The 6,397-nt window shown below is 40.6% G+C and overlaps 1 pseudogene; it reads right to left on the minus strand.

The window, feature by feature from the left end:
• Positions 1-2,768: 2,768 nt before the first annotated feature.
• LOC138169176 (mortality factor 4-like protein 1 pseudogene) lies at positions 2,769-3,683 on the minus strand (annotated as a pseudogene).
• Between the last annotated feature and the right edge of the window lie 2,714 nt (positions 3,684-6,397).

A 6,397-nucleotide genomic window follows, 5' to 3' on the forward strand; every position in this document is an offset into this window, starting at 1 on the left:
GTGCTTGATTTAGAGCCAGAAGACTTGGGTTTAAATCTCATCCGAGAGAAGTATTAACTGTGGTAGCCCAAGTAAATTCCTTTACCTCTCAGAGCCTCAGTTTTCCTATCTGTAAAATGGGAATAGTAACACTTGTACTAGTTACCTCAAAGGATTGTTGTAAGAAAAGCACTTTGTTAACTTGAATGTGATGTACAAATGTGAGCTATGATTGTTGTCCATAATACTCCCATCACAGTCAGGTATGACCTCAGGATGATTCTCTCCTTGTTCTCTTGTATTATTGTTATTTAACCTTTTCATGTGTCTCTCTTTTTTCCCCAACTTCATTATAAGCTCCTCAAAGGCAGGGTTCATTCTGTATCTTCCTCATCCTATGTAGTAATATGGTGGAAAAAACACTGAATCTGACATCAAAAGAGACCTGGCATGGGGCATCTAGGTGGCATAGTGAATAGAGCACTGGCCCTGAAGTCAGGAGGACCTGAATTCAGATCTGGAATTGGATACTTGACACTTAACTAGCTGTTTGACCTTGGGCACGTCACAACCCCAATTAGCCTGCCTTCCTCCCCTCAAAGAGAGGGAGAGAGAGAGAGAGAGAGAGAGAGAGAGAGAGAGAGAGAGAGAGAGAGAGAGAGAGGGAGGGTAGGAGGGAGACCTGTGATCAAATCTTGCCTCTGATCCAGTGTGATAACAGGAAAAGCAATTAACCTCTTTAAAACTTCAGTCCCTTCATTTGTAAAATGGGGCTAATAATACTTGCCATACTTAGGGTGCTGTGAGAATCACATGAAATAAAGAACATGTAAATTTTAAAGTGATAGGAATGAATGAATGAATGAAGCACTGCATGGACACTTAATCTATATTGAATCATCTGACAGTACCAGAATTTTGATCATGAAAACTTTCTTTTCCACATCTTCAGTGTTTTATTGATGAAAAGGAAGGAATTATAGCACCTACAGACGCAGTTACAAGGTTGGATAGCCATTAGGGTTTCTCCCCTGAATGATTGCTTTATGCTTTGGGCTGGAAAAATAGCTGGTGGTCTCAGAGACAGTGCTATTTTAGGGCTGTTGGACTTACCTGACCATTGATGGAAATTGGCTAAAGTTCATTTCTGGTGGCGATGGGGATGGCAAGGTCCTTCTCCATAAGAGTTACTCCCCTTGATGATGACTGTGGAGGCCAGAAAAGAAACAAGCCTGTTGTAGGGGGGTGGGTACTGATATTTCCAGAACTCAGGATCCTAGACTATTGTAATCTAAAGGGAGGTGGTATTGAGGAGGTGATAGTGATTTGACCTCCTGCCACATGCTGCCACCTCTCTTGTGATATTGTATAAAATCACTATATAAATGCCTACTATTATTAGTATGGTAAATCCTCAGTAAATGTCTGTCAATTGATCAGTAATGAGAAGCATAATTTTGTAATATACATCTGTAATTCCAATACTGAGCCACAAATAATATTAACCTTCCCAAAGTTTGGCAAGCACTTTCAGGTGGTTTATGAGAGGCAGGGTGGTTTAATGGATAGAGCACTGGATTTGCTGTCCAGAGACCTAGATTCAAATACCACTTCAGTATTGCCAATTGTATAATACTGGGTAAGTCCCTTGGGCCTGTTCTTCATCTGCAAAATAGGGAGGTGGATAGCTGTTGAGCTCAAACCTTTAAGTTTCCTATGATATTAAAGATATTAATTAATAAATAATAATAATTATATAAATATGAAATCATATAAATTTTATGTTAAATATTATATAAATATAAATATAATTAATTCATCCATTCATTCATCTTTCCAACTGAAATTCTGGTGGAATGTAGGGCACCACTCTATACCCCTGGTGCTTCTGCTTATCGATGTTGTGCCCTTGTGTGGATGTCTCTCTGCCTATCCAAATCCTATTCAATCTGCAAAGCTCCACTCAAGTTTTTTAGGAGACTGTTCCAGATCACTCTAGTCCAAGGAATTGATCAATCCAAGGCCATTTGTTCTCTGAGAAATATTTACCAAAGAGGTAAAAAGGAGTTGTGACCATCCTGCTATCCTCAAAGTCCTGAAACAAAGCAATGGGATAAGTAGAGGTTTGCTTCTGTACTGTGAGCACAAGCTTACTTCCAACTCATTCTTTTTTTTTTTTAATAAAAAAAGATTTATTTCCAAGACTTGTAAAACAGCTCCTGAAAGATCAACTTTCCCAGAAAACCAGAGATACACAATTCTTTTTTTCTACTGTTAGAATGTGCATTAGAATCAAAACACAAAAATGGTAACACAAATCACCATTCTTTAACAATGTGGGCAAGGAGCAAAAGGCTTGAGGAACAACATGTTTACTTCAAGCACTAAGAAGAAAGATGAGCACAAATGAATGAGTCATGAGCTATATATATGAATTAAACCTTTGGCACTAGGAATCGGTGTTTTGTCACTTAGCATTCACGGGGATCATCAAAGTGCTTAGTGTCAAAGGAATGAAACCACCAGAGTTCAAGCAGCTTTGTCAAATATACACTGAAACATCCTATATACAGCATATCACTCTCTGTGTCCGCTCTTGCACACTCTGGCAGCACCTCTGAAAGGGTAGGAAGGGCTGAAGCACCCTCCTTTGCACTTTCTATTTCAAACAAAACAGACTACTTAAACATCAATCTTGTTTTACATAAACACAATTATAAAGTGCAATATCTGTGCAAGAGAGAGACTAATAGAAGATATAGATGTTATAACAGAGTCCCAGAGAACAAAAAGCAACTGACTCCTTAGACAGCTTTCCAATGATATTCAGGAGAAGGAACCTCATAGTCACTGGCGCTAAACCGCGCTGAAGAATTCTTTGGCAAATATTTTAACAAATCATGCAAATAGCTCAACAATAAAGCCAAACTCTTCTCATCAAGAGGCACATAGGCCAGCATTGCTCCAATTCTCACAAATAACCTCAGCAGGTGCGGCGCTCCATAGACCTGTGTCATTGGTGTGTCGGGGTGATCGGCGAGGATCTCGGCATACTGTGGCCTCTCAAATTTGTAGAGCAGCTGAGTGCCCAACGTGTCATTGAAGTATTCTTTGATCCCCGCCACGACTTCATTCACGGCATACTCCTTGTTATCTGTGTTTCCACATGCTTTCTTGTAACTCGCATAATCTTCTAGAATTGAGTCCACATTCTTCTTGGCAGGAAGATAAAAAAGCTGTTTTTGTCTGGTAATCAAGTCCCAATCATCAACAAGCCAAGGTTTCAGCTCTTCAGGAATCTTTACTTTTAACTTCAACTCTGTTCATAAATGTTTCTTCACTTTCAACCGTTGGATCCACTCGGGCCCTTTTTTTCTGAAGTGGTTGAAGGTGTCTACTGGTACTACTACCCTCTCCAATCCCAGGAGTTTTCTGTTTGTTCTTTTTGGTGTTCCTCATTGATATTGGAGAGGTCTCCAAACAGTGAGTGATCCATCTGTTCTGAAAAACGGCTTCAACATTTTTCTGCTCTAGACCAGACGTCTTCTTTCCCGGAGCTGCCCCTCTCATCTTCCCTTCTGCATACTGCTCCTGATTGGCTTTCTGAAGTTCTCTCTGTTTCTGAAGATTTGTGTCCACGTATTTGAGTACTCTGCTTTCTGGAACCCATTCATCCCAGTTTTTATTCCAACCACTGTAATGTATAAAGTATTTCACTTGCTTGTTCTTTATGGCAACCTTTACACACTTTGCTTCATAAAGGAGTGGTCCATGAAAACACAACACATGTTCACCCCCCTGGAACTTGGGCTTCGGGGACATTTGTGAACCACTCTCTGCCTCCTGCTTCACTTCCAACTCATTCTTGAAAGCTCTTTGGTCCAGAGGATCATGGTGTGTTTCTGTCCATATTAGAGTTCTCTCTCCTACTTTAAGGAATTTTTAAACCCCCCCACCGTGGCTTTCCAGCATTTATTGAGATAGGAAGAACCCCCAAAACAAAACCAAAAATAAGCCATGCTGCATGTGGTGTTTTCTTATTAGTATGTGAATCCTTTAAAGACAGAACTTGGGATATATTTTTAATTTATAAAAGCCTTTACAATGCTCTGAACACAATAGACTTTTATATTATTTAGCTCTTAATAAAGAATAATAATCAAGTAAGAGATTGTGTACAATTGGGTATTTGTTCTCCCCAACAATTTAGACACAGAAACTGCTAAACTTTTGGCAGTTTCTCATTTTTTCTCATTTCTCAAAGTATTTCTCATCTTAGGCTTGTTTTAAGCAAAGAATTCTATCTCATTGTGTCCCTTTGCTATCCTTGTGGAACCTTCCAGAATTGTGGTGCCCTAAGGCCCTAATTTCCTGACTAAAATAAAACTTTTACGGCAAATTCTATTTTTTCTCAGAAGGAAAGGGAACAATCATTTATTAAGGGCCTACTATGTGCCAAGTCCTGTGCTAAGGTCTTTGCAAATATCATCTCATTTGATCCTCACAACACCCGGGGGATGTAGGTGCTATTACTATTAACATTTTACAAGAAACTGAAACTGAGGTAGGTAAAGCCACTCATCCAGGATCACACAGCAAGTGACATTTGAACTTGAATCTTCCTGACTCCTGACCCTTTGACTGACTGATTAACTTATCACCTGGGGAATCTCAGGCGAATCACCAGTCACTTCAGCTTTCTGGGTCTCAGTTTCCTCACTTGTAAAACAACAGGGTTGCTCTCAATGGTCTCTAGGACCAAGATCCTATTCAACTGGAATTCTCTTTTGAAATCCTTTGTAAGATGACAGATGGGACCTATTTATGGGGGAGGAGGGTTTTTAATTTTATTTTTTTCCAATTGATTCTTCTTTTAAAACAAGTCATTAAATCAACTTAGCAAAGTAAGTGCCACCCCATCCCATTCCATCCTGTCCCTTGTTTGGGGGTTGGAGGAGAGAGGGGAGGTAATTGAAAACGTATATTTCACTGTGGCCTGGAAACCGAGGCATCTCGGCAATGTTGCACGCCTGCCTCACGAATAAACAGGAAGGCATCACAAAGAAACTGCCAAGCGCCAACCCAAGCCCCTAGTCGGGGTTTGGGAAGCAGCAGCTCCCCAGATGTGCTGACTGAAGTTTAAGAGGCAGCTTAACAGATGTACAAAGCTGCAGATCAGAGGAGATAGAAAACAGTTAAACTTGCTTAAAGGCACAATGTGTCACAATCTAACAATTACATGCATTCTAAGCCCGACAGAAGAGGGAACATACGCTCAGCTCAGTGCTCCTGGCTGTAGGCATGCCAGGAAGATTATAAAAATGCCACGCTGTGATATGTTGCCCTCCTGCCTGAAAGGCCACGATTAAGCTGCTTATTTACTGCACCTATTCAAGGCAGGAGCCGCGGTTCAGAGTGCTACCTGTCTGCTGCTTGGATAAATTAGTTGTGGGTGTCACGAGATTATTGCTGTCTATTGTTCTGTCGGCTGAAGGTGGGAGGAGATGAAAGCCCCTGATCTGCCCTTGTAAGGTTTTGTGGGAAGCTCGGGCGCCTGCTGCTTCTCCCCCTCTCCTAATGGCAGCAAGATCTTGGCTGGACTGACAGGACTGGAGTTTGGGGCACAATTAAAATGACAACACATGGCAAAAAGGCAAAAAGAAAAAAAACAAAAACAGTTTAAAGAGAGACGGGGAGAGCCGGAGTGGATGAAAGAAAATGGAGTGAGTGAATGCAAGGCAGCGAACCTGAGAAAATCTAATGTCTGTAGCAGAAAAAGGTTAGCTCCCCACATGGCCGTATAAATCGGCGGCATAACCGGAACTGAAATGCTCAATAGTCGGTGCAGAAATGATCTTCAATTTGTTCAACTGCACTCAAAATATTTTTTATATAAATTGTTTTGCCCTCGCATTTCCATGATATATGGAGCTATGAACTCTAAATTAGTGTTAACAGAAATTGACAAGCACTGCATTAAAAAATAAACCAGCCAGCCCTACAGGCTTAATTATGGAGGGAAGAGTGTGATGCACGCAAAAATCCCATTTCAAAATTTTACCACATGCAATATAAATAAAAGATTATCTCATCCACTGGTAACCTACAGATCAAAAGGAAAACAGGGGAACGTCGTTGGCATTTATAATTATTTATTTTGCCCCAACAATTTTATTTTATTTTATTTTACAAATCATAAATGGCTAATCTGGCATTGGTATTAAAGGGTGGGGGAGGAGGGGTGGAGAGCAAATGGCACTACAGCTAATTTGGATAGGAGACATCTGTCCAGAAAGTCACTGGTGGATTAAATTAGTGAAGTCCTAAAGAGTAAGGATTCTCTCTCCGTCTCTCTCTTGTCTCTTTCTCTGTGTCTCTCTCTGTCTCTGTCTCTCTTTCTCAGTCTCACTCTCTGTCT

The sequence above is a fragment of the Petaurus breviceps genome, unplaced genomic scaffold (assembly GCF_028583685.1).
Source record: "Petaurus breviceps papuanus isolate PSGF00001 unplaced genomic scaffold, PetGlider_PUasm1.0 37, whole genome shotgun sequence".
Classification (NCBI taxonomy): domain Eukaryota; kingdom Metazoa; phylum Chordata; class Mammalia; order Diprotodontia; family Petauridae; genus Petaurus; species Petaurus breviceps.